The sequence below is a fragment of the Benincasa hispida genome, chromosome 2 (assembly GCF_027475165.1).
Source record: "Benincasa hispida cultivar pf3 chromosome 2, pf3_genome.v1.1, whole genome shotgun sequence".
Taxonomy (NCBI): Eukaryota; Viridiplantae; Streptophyta; class Magnoliopsida; order Cucurbitales; family Cucurbitaceae; genus Benincasa; species Benincasa hispida.
Window position 1 is genome coordinate 4,281,145 of NC_143479.1, and position 11,368 is coordinate 4,292,512.

Sequence of the window (11,368 nt, forward strand, 5' to 3'; positions counted from 1 at the left end):
ATTTTAGTCTAAGTATAAATTACTAAACACTAAAGCAAATAAGAAAGTGGAAAATACTAGATAGTAAATTAGAGAGAAAGAGAGGAAATGAGATGAAAATAGTAAATAATGTAGTAAGGGTCGTTTGGTTTAAGGTTTTAAAAATATTTTGAAATAAAGGATGTTTGGGAATAAGATATTTGTGAATCAAAGATAAGTGTTTTGATTGTATATGGAAATACTATCAAAATTTCATGAACAAAATTCGTGTTTGTGTTTAATTTATGAAATTAAGCATGAAAATCTTATTATAATTGTTATAGAATAATAATTTAAAGAATAAACAATATTCAATATATCAATAAAAAGTTAATTATGAATCATTAATAATTTTAATTATAAATATTTGAAGGAGTAATTTATAATTAAAATTAACTAACTAATGCATTTAATGAGCGTCGTACTAATTATAATCTAATACTTAATCATTTTTATTATTAATTAAGTTCAACATTATTAATTTTAAATTTACTTAAATAATACTAAAAATAGATATTTTAATAGACAATATATTATATAGAAGTGAAGAAAATAAGATAAAAATATATATTTTAATAGACAATATATTATATAGAAGTGAAGAAAATAAGATAAAAACATGATATATTAATAAATAATACTAAAAAGTGTTTTGTAAATGTAATATGTTAATAATGAATGAAGTAATAAAAATTAATTACAATAAATAATTAGTGATGATTATATGTTCATGATGAATGATCAGATTAAAATTAATCTCAATAAATAATTACTTGATTATTAAAAACAATAAAGTAATAAATTATTATTATTGAAAAATGAAGTTTAATATTAATTAAATTTAAATAATATTAGTTTACTAATTAAATATATTTAAGATATTGTTGGCTAGTAAATTAATAAAAAAAAATCCATTCATTTAATAAATTTTTATTATAAAAATAAATTAAGTAAATATTTTAATAAAACATTATTGATTTATTAAGATAAATATTTATATTATTGTTATCGAATTAATATTAATTAATTAATTAATTAACTATATTCAAAATAAAATTATATGTAAAATGAAAAAGAGATGGGAAAAGAGAAAACTCAGTTTTAGAACGGAATAGAAAACTCGTATATGTATGGAATGAGAATGTCCGAAAATAACTTATTCTCACGCAAAGATTGAACTATGAAACAAATATGGGAATCCACCTCTAAAAAATATTTTGAAATAGAATTTATTATATTTAATTATATAGTTTATAAATAGCGTAAATAATGAAGCTCGCTCAATTAATTTCAAGCTGGACACAACACTCCTAATAAAGGGCCATTTATTTCATGGGAGTTAGATTGGATTTTAAATAATAATTATTCATTTTTGGCACATGGTATTAAAATTTCAGAGACCCATATATTAATTATAGGTAGATAAAGAAAAGGCTTCAACCATGAAGTTTTTTTTAATTCTTTTGAGGATAGGACATTTTCACATTGGATACTTATTAGGAGGGAGTGTGTTAAAAAAAAGAGAGAGAGATTGAGGCTTATTCCTTGAAAACTTGATTTTCTTTAATGTTAGGTGTGTACATTTTTTTTTATTTATTAAAAATCACTTTTAGTCCCCACAATTTCGTAAAAGTAATAATTTAATTTATGAACTTTAGTTTGTAATGATTTAGTTCTTATACTTTTAATTTTGTAACAATTTAGTCATTGCACTTTACTATGTAGTAATTCAATCATTGTATTTTAAGATTTGTAACGATTTAGTCCCTATTGTAGAAATTAATGTTAAAATTGTTAAAATTTAGTGAGATTTATTGGATAAATAAATCGATAAAGTAATAAGAGAATCAGTATTTTTATAAAATACAAAGTCTACATCATAAAACAATAAAAATTAACATCTAATTTTGATTAATTTTTTTTACATGGAGACTAAATTGTTACAAATTTAAAAGTGTAATGACCAAATTGTGACATGCCAAAGTTCAAGAACTTAATTATTACAAAATCGAAAGTACAGGGACTAAATCGTTATCAACTTAAGTTTAAGGATTAAATGGTTACTTTCATGAAAGTCTAGGAGCCAAATGTGATTTTTAACTTTTTTTTTTTTCATACTTCGTAGATATGCTCTTATTTTTTTTCAAACTCTTTTTATTTTTGTCTGATTTTATTAAAATTTTGTGGGTTGGGTTTTTCTAAACGTGATATATATATATATATATATATATATATATATATATATATATATATATATATATATATATATATATAAAAGTTATGCAAATAATACATAATTAAAACTTTTGTTTTTTAAACATAATTGAAGGTAGACTATATTATGATGAGTGATTTTCAAATATAGAAAAATGAATCAAAATATTTATAAAATATTCTAAAATTTTAGAACTATCTATATCTTATAAATATTTTCAATAGTTTTATCATTTGAAATAATTTGTCTATTATAATTGTATAAATAGTTTTACTAATCATTTTTAACCTTCGGTTAACTTCATAAACTTATTCGTCCACAAAAACTGTAAATTCCAATAACAAGAATATGTAAACCAAACATATACATTTAATTTTTAAATATTATTGATTATTCTATATATTTAAACACATATATTTTATAATCTTAAATATTTATTATTTCAAATATTTAATGTCTATATTTATTATACAATATATGCCATCAAAACGATTCACAGAGAGAAAATGAAGGTTAGGGAAATGCACCAAAATTTCGAAATTAAAAAAAGGGACTAGAGAGCAAGGCCTAGGACACCATGTGGTCTACACATTATGCTCTTTTACAAATGCTTGCGTGTTGTTGACGAGGATTGCACATTTGGACATTTTTATATTCACCATATTTATTTTAATCAAATAAAAACATAGAAATTCAACTAAATATGTGGCCGATAGCTAGTGTTATTTTTCTATTGTTTATAAATATGTAATACAAACACATTTTAGTAACTATTCATGTTTGGGAAAATATCGATAAAACAAAATCTCTATGTCAAATATTATTAAAAAATTATAAATACAAATAAAATGGGAATGTTAATAGATATTTTTATAAATTATATATGTATATAATAAGTGTGATATTAACATATAAGCATTTTACTCTTTTTTTTAAGTCACTTTTGTCATATTTAAATTACTTTAAAACATGAATGTGATAACTTAAAATCAATGTAATGTTTAAGTTATACTTTTAAATGGAAATTTCATTTCCTCAAATTGATTTTGAATTTCAAAATTATGTTTTGAAGTGATTTATTATTATTATTATTATTATTTTGCATTGATCATGTATAGCAAGTATCTTTTTTAAGTTTAATATTATATCCAATTTCTAGAAAATAATTAGCTAGTACAAAAAGCATATACAAATATATTCCCCCCTCTTGTTAAGTATAAAATTTTAGGTTTTAATCACCTAAAACAAATACTAAAGGGGCATTTGGGGTAAGGATTATGATCAAAATATAATAACCACAACTTGCTACAGTAAAAACTATTTCAAAACTTCAAATTAGCTACAGTCAACCTGTAAACCCCGTACTCCATTTTTCCTACAAAAGTGAGTAACAAGCGTGTTAAGTAGAATTATGGAAGAAGGTAAAGAAAGTAGGAAGATGAAGGAAGAAAATTCTAAGTATTATAAATACTTAGTTAGGTGAGTTTTAGATAATATAACAAGTGAAAATTGGCTAAGTATGGAAGCAAAGTGTAGGCATGCGTTGATGGAGAAGTGTGAACGCATGAGGTTGCGTGTGTAGCAACCAAGACTTGTAGAGGCTAAGTGTTAAAGGCAAGGATAAGCTATGTGTTGGTACTAAGGATGAATGTATGAGTTGAAAGGCATGATGCGTTGATAAGACATGCGGCAGCCTATGTCACGAGAGGTTGGCAAAGCGTGCGGTAGCCTCAAGTTACGCGGACATAGACACTGGTTGATCGGGTAGTAAAAGCAGCAATGCCACGCGATGGTATGCGGCAATGCTACCCGATGGTGTGCGGCAATGCTACCCGATGGTATGCAGCAACGCTACGCAATGGTGTCATGCAGTAACACTATGCACTGGTGCTAAGTGTCACGGTCATGCTTGTCCAGGGCCTGTTGCCCATGGCCGCATGCCCGATCCAACCCCCTTCTAGCCTACTTTCATATCTTGTATTGTATTAGCTTAATTAGCATGCTTTCTTTACATTTTCATTGTAAGTGACCACTTGCACTTTTGTATATGCAAGGGTGCCAGTTGGCTTTTTGTTCAGAATGCACTATATGAGGATAAGACTAACCATCACTTCCTCATACCCGGAGTAGTACTCTATAAAGCTGTTGTTGTTGCTTATTGCTTTCTAGTCTACTACAATCTTTCTTTCTTTATTCACACTCACAAAAACTTTTTACGAAAACCTTTTCTCCAAACCCGTTTTCCCTAAAATGGGGGTGGAGGTTACGAGAGGCACTCGGTGTGCCATCGACAATCCGTATTCGAGTTGGCTGGATTTTTCGTGAACGGGAACAAGTGCCGCACAATCGCTAAGAGAAGCTTCTGAAAGAGCGATTGTGACACTAAGCGACAATAGTACTAGACGACGAGCTAGACGTTGCAAGTGTTGGCTAGGGAGCTAACCCTTGCATCGATAATCAAAAGGGAAAGATCATCTTGGTAATTGATAAGCTAAGCCAGCTGTCATACTCAGGTTTGATATTATCCTTTAAAAATGAGGTGACAACTTAATGTTAAAAAGAGAACATAGTAGCTGTTAGTACTAGCGTGTCGAAGAGCTGGACAGCTCCCAAAAAGCAATACTTCAGATGGTAACCGATTTGTCTGAAGACTTTCGGTCGGCCCTTGACGTCGTCAGAGCCGAGATAGCGGATGTGAGTGTTAGGGTGAATCTCACCATCCAAGCGGTAGGGAACCAAGCCCCATATAGGGGAGCAATGGCATTAAGCAGAATAAAAATCCCAGAACCGAAACCTTTCTATAGGGTGCGAGAAGCGAAAGCCCTGGAAAATTTTATCTTCGACCTTGAGCAATACTTAAAGGCGACGAACACAGTGACTGAAGAGTCGAAAGTCACACTAGCAACGATGCATCTAGCTGAAGATGCAAAACTGTGGTGGAGATCATGATTTATAGACATACAGGAAGGACGATGCACTATTGATACTTGGGATAGATTGAAACAAGAACTTCGCTCGCAGTTCTTCCCTGAAAATGTCGAGATCTTGGCTCGACGAAAACTCCGAGAGCTAAAGCAAACAGGTAACATCAGGGACTACGTAAAACAGTTTGCAGGACTCATGTTGGACATATGAAATATGTCTGAAAAAGACAAGGTCTTTTGCTTTGTTGAAGGGCTGAAACCGTGGGCGAAATTAAAACTATATGAACAGATAGTACAGGATCTCCCCTCTGCCTATGTGGCAACTGAACGGCTATACGACCTTAGCACTGACTCACAAGATGTGAGGAAGCAGTCAACTTTCTCAAATGGGGGAAACAGAAACAGCCGTTCCAGTCCTCCCAGACCTGGGGGAGGAGACCAGAACACAGGGGGGACTGTAAATCATCCCAACCGAGATCAGGAAACAACTGGCGGGGGCCGCCGCAACAGCATAACAATTACAATCGCCCCCTATCTTGTTTCATATGTAGAGGGCCACATAGGGCGGGTGAATGTCCAAATCGAACCGCGTTCAATGCTTTTCAAGCCACGTTAGCCTCTACCTCCGAAGACAAGGCTGAACTGGAGGAGACGGTACTCGAGCCAGCTGCAGAAATTGAGAATCCCAGGATGGGGGCATTGAAATTCTTATCTGCGCTCCAGAAGAAAATGGGAAAGGCGACGGAGCCACTAGAAAAAGAACTCATGTATGTGGACGCTTGGGTCAACCAAAGATCGGCCAAGAACACTATGGTTGACTCTGGGGCCACCCATAACTTCATGGCTGAAACAGAAGCTCGCCGCCTGAACTTAACTTGGGAAAGAGATGCAGGGAAGATGAAAGCCGTGAATTCCGCAACCCTACCGATTACGGGGATAGCGAAGAGAACTCCGGTGAAGTTAGGAGACTGGAAGGGCTTCGTTGACTTTGTGATTGTCCAGATGGATGATTTCGACGTGGTATTGGGGATGGAATTCCTACTTGAACATAAAGTCATACCAATGCCCCTCGCCAAATGTCTAGTCATTACCGGATCTACACCCACCGTAGTCCAAGCCAGTATCAAGCAGCCAAATGGGGTGAGAATGATCTCAGCCCTCCAATTGAAGAGAGGCCTGGCCCACGACGAACCCACGTTCATGGCCATCCCGATAGAATCAGTTGAGTCCACTGAAGAGAAGATCCCCCAAGACGTTCTATTTGTCTTGGAAGAATATCGGGATGTCATGCCGAAAAGCTTGCCCAAGTTCTTACCCCCACGAAGAGAGATTGAGTTGTTACCAGGGGCAAAGCCGCCTGCCAAGAATGCATATCAGATGGCCCCGCCAGAATTGGCCGAACTCCAAAAACAGTTAGACGAGTTGTTAGATGCAGGATTTATCAGACCGGCGAAGGCCCCTTACGGAGCCCCAGTACTGTTCCAGAAGAAGAAGGATGGGAACCTCCGGTTGTGCATCAACTATCGGGCCTTGAATAAGCTCACAGTTCGCAACAAATATCCTCTTCTTATCATTACTGACTTATTTGATCAGCTTCACGATGCTAAGTATTTCTCGAAGCTGGACCTACGGTTTAGATATTATCAGGTCTGAATTGCTGAAGAAGACGAACCTAAGACGACCTGTGTCACGAGATATGGAGCCTTCGAATTCCTCGTGATGCCCTTTGGCTTCACCAATGCTCCATCAACTTTCTGTACCTTAATGAACCAAGTGTTTCACGAATACCTCGACAAATTTGTCGTAGTGTATCTTGATGACATTGTGGTCTATAGTGCCTCACTGAAGGACCATCGAGATCACCTCCAACTAGTCTTCGAAAAGCTGAGGAAAAATCAGTTGTATGTAAAGAGAGAGAAGTGCTTCTTTGCCCAAGAGTGCATAAATTTCCTCGGCCACGTGATTGAGTGTGGTCGGATTGGTATGGAAGAGGGCAAGGTGGCCGCGATTAGAGACTGTAGGGTACCATCATCCGTGACCGAACTACTATCCTTCCTCGGACTAGCCAACTACTATAGGCGGTTCGTAGAAGGATTCTCGAGAAGAACAGGGCCATTAACCGAACTGTTGAAGAAGGATAACCAATGAATTTGGACTCCTGAATGTCAAGCCGCCTTTGAGGACTTGAAGAAAGTGATGATTGAGGGGTCGGTCCTTGGAATTGTCGACGTGACCAAGCCATTTGAAGTAGAGACTGATGCTTCTGACTTCGCGTTGGGCAGTGTCCTCCTCCAAGACAGACACCCCATCGCGTATGAGAGTAGGAAACTAAATGATGCCGAACGGAGGTATGCCGCCTCCGAGAAAGAGATGTTAGCAGTAGTTCACTGCTTGAGGGCCTGGAGACAGTATCTCTTGGGGGCCAAGTTCGTGGTCAAGACCAACAATAACTCCATTTGTCACTTCTTCAACCAACCGAAGTTGTCGTCGAAACGGGCACGGTGGCAGGAGTGTCTAGCGAAGTTCGACTTCCAATTCGAACATAGACTGGGGAAAAGTAACCAAGCGGCCGATGCTCTTAGCCGAAAGAGCGAACATGCAGCCCTGTGCATGTTCGCCTGCCTACAAGCAAGTACGTTGAGTGCAACAGTACGAGAAACTGTCAAGGCTCACTTGACAAACGACACAGCGGCGCAGGCCATCCTACAATTGGCCAAAGAGGGGAAGACACGCCAGTTCTGGGTGGAAGACGATCTACTATACACCAAGGGCAATCGCCTCTACATCACCAGATCCGGAGAGTTACGAAGGTTGCTGATGAAGGAGTGTCACGACACACCGTGGGCAGGACATAATGGTTGGCAGAGGACTTATGCCCTTCTGAAACGAGGCTACTATTGGCCAATCCTTCGAGACGATGTCATGCAATTTACCAAGACTTGCCTTGTCTGCCAACAAGATAAGGTCGAAAGGGCGAAATTAGCGGGTCTGTTGGAACCCCTACCTGTGCCCTCTAGACCATGGGAGAGCGTGTCTCTCGACTTCATCACCCATTTGCTCAAGGTGGGAGAGTTCGAATCGATCCTTGTTATCATTGACCGGTTCTCAAAATATGCCACTTTCGTCCCAACGCCGAAAATGTGCACAGCCGTGATGACTGCCCAGCTGTTCTTCAAACACATCGTGAAATTGTGGGGCGTCCCCGCGAGCATTGTTAGCGATCGGGACGGAAGATTCACTGGGACATTCTGGACAGAATTGTTCAAAATATTGGGGTCAACACTGAATATCTCCTCTAGCTATCATCCCCAAACTGACGGCCAGATGGAACGCTTCAACAGTATGCTCGAGGAATATCTGCGTCACTTTATCGACGCTAGGCAGAAGAACTGGGTCCAGTTGTTGGATGTGGCTCAGTTCAGCTTCAATAGCCAGCAGAGTTCCGCGACCGGAAAAACGCCCTTCGAAGTGGTGTGCGGCAGACAACCACTCATGCCACACTTGGTGGACCACCCTTATGCAGGAAAAAATCCTCAGACACATAACTTCACTAAAGAGTGGAGCAAAACCTCTGAGATAACTCGTGCCTACTTAGAAAGAGCATAAAAAAGGATGAAGAAGTGGGCTGATAAGAAGCGGATGGCCCTCGAGTTTCAAGCCAGGGACAAGGTCCTGATCAAGCTACGACTGGAACAGTTTCGTTTCCAAAGCCAGAGAGACCAACGGCCAGTAAGGAAATATGAAGGTCTAGTGGAGGTAATTGAGAAGGTCGGGAGAACCTCATATAAGGTTCAGTTACCCTCATGGATGAAGATTCATCCTGTTATCCACGTGAGTATCCTGAAGCCCTATCATTCTGATCCCGAGGATGAACAACGAAACATGCTAAGGCACCCACTGGTCACGATGAAGAGTTCTGCTGAGAAAAAAGTTGCACAAATCCCGGATAAACGTACGCCCATATTGGAAGACCCAGACGAGAACTGACAAAGTTCTTAGTGAAATGGAAGGATCTCCCCGACGAAGAGATCAGTTGGGAGTGGGCCGAAGATTTGAAGAATGCAGCTCCAGCCATCGCAGATTTTGAACAAGGTCAGTTGACGGGGACGTCAACCAATTAAGTGGGGGAGAATGTCACGGTCATGCTTGTTCAGGGCCTGTTGCCCATGGCCGAATGCCCGATCCAATCCCCTTCTAGCATACTTTCATATCTTGTATTGTATTAGCTTAGTTGGCTTGCTTTCTTTACATTTTCATTGTAAGTGACCACTCGCACTTTTGCATATGCAAGGGCGCTAGTTGGCTTTTTGTTCAGAATGCACTATATGGATATAAGACTAACCATCACTTCCTCATACCCGGAGTAGTACTCTATAAAGCTGTTGTTGTTGCTTATTGCTTTCTAGTCTACTATAATCTTTCTTTATTTATTCACACTCACAAAAACTTCTTACGAAAACCTTTTCTCCAAACCCGTTTTCTAAAACCGTTTTCCCTAAAACGGGGGTGGAGGTTGCGAGAGGCACTCGGTGTGCCATCAGCAGTCCGTATTCAAGTTGGCTGACTTGTTCGTGAGCGGGAACAAGTGCCGCACAATAGCTAAAAGAAGCTTTCGAAAGAGCGATTGTGACACTAAGTGACAACAGTACTAGACGACGAGCTAGACGTTGCAAGCGTTGGCTAGGGAGCTAACCCTTGCGTCGATAATCAAAAGGGAAAGATCATCTTGGTAATTGATAAGCTAAGCCAGCTGTCATACTCAGGTTTGATATTATCCTTTAAGAATGAGGTGACAACTTGATGTTAAAAAGAGAACATACAGCTGTTAGTTTTAAAATGGAAACTCGACTTCAAACGGAGGTTGGGTGAAGTTCTCTCGTGAAAATGAAGTAATTCCAAAGCCATTCAAACCCTGAGTATGTCTAGTTGCTAAGGTTGAAATGCCGGAGGAATATTCTAGCGGAATCAAGCTGGAGTATGAAGAATCCGGCTGGAGGTCGAATTCTCGGGTAAGTTGGGCCAGTCTTGATAATTTGAGGGTTCCCGTACAACCACGAGGAATTCTAAGCTGAAATTTTAAGTTAAGCTTGCTAAGAAATTTTAGAGAATGTTTGTAGAAGGGAATTTATTGAGAAAAGGCCTGGAAAAATTGTTATTAAAATTGAAAGTTAAATCTGAAATCTTGAGCAAGCAGACAGCTGCTTGGGTTGAACAATCAAGCAGCTTAAAGGGCTTAACGATGATGTTAAGCGCATGCGTTGGAGGTTGAATTGGCGCAAAGATGCGCTGAGAAGCATTAGACCATGCAACGCATATTGAAGCCGTAAGCGCAAGTGTTGTGTGGGCATTGGATCCTGTAGGCTAGCATACAAGGTGTTAGGCGCAAGGTTGCATTAGAGTTTATGGGCGCAATCAGACGAATGCATGGGACATGCGTTAATGTGCCACAAGATGGGCGCATAAGCTGGACAGTGGGCGCAATCAGGCGAACGCATGGGACATGCATTGATGTGTCACAAAACGGGCGCATAAGCTGAACAATGGGTGCAATCAGACGAACGCATGGAGCATGCGTTGATGTGCCACAAGACGGGCGCATGAGTGAACATTGGCGCAAAGGTTGCTATGCGATGGGAAATAGGCGTAAGCTGAAAACTTAATCGCATAGGAGGCTTGAACGCCTAACGCGAGGCATGGACGCATAGTAATGAAGTTGTTACCTAGTCAAGTTAAGGCCTAAGAATTTGGCTAAGTGTTCAACTCGCAGTAAGCATATACATGAAGATGATTGCCAAAGATTGTGAGTGACTCTAAATGCTTTAAATGTTTTAAGTAAATTGCTAATGCTTATGAATGTTTAGCAATGCATGTTTACTGAAAAAGCCCTTTATGATAACTATTCTCAAATAGTTACCAAGCAATGCATCACACATTAATGTTATACTTATGTTATGCTTTTCAATGACCATGAGGATACATTAGTATAGAATGTTTTTGGGCAACTAAGTCATTAAGAGATAAGAATATGTAAGTTGAGTATGAGTAGCTCAGTACTGAAGTACACGGAGAAGGTACTGAAGCTCAGTCTTAGAAATTGAATAGCTCAGTACTGAAGTACACGGAAAAGGTACTAAAGTTTTGTCCTAGAATGTGAATAGCTCAGTATTGAAGTACACGGAGAAGGTACTGAAGCTTTGTCTTAGAACTTGAA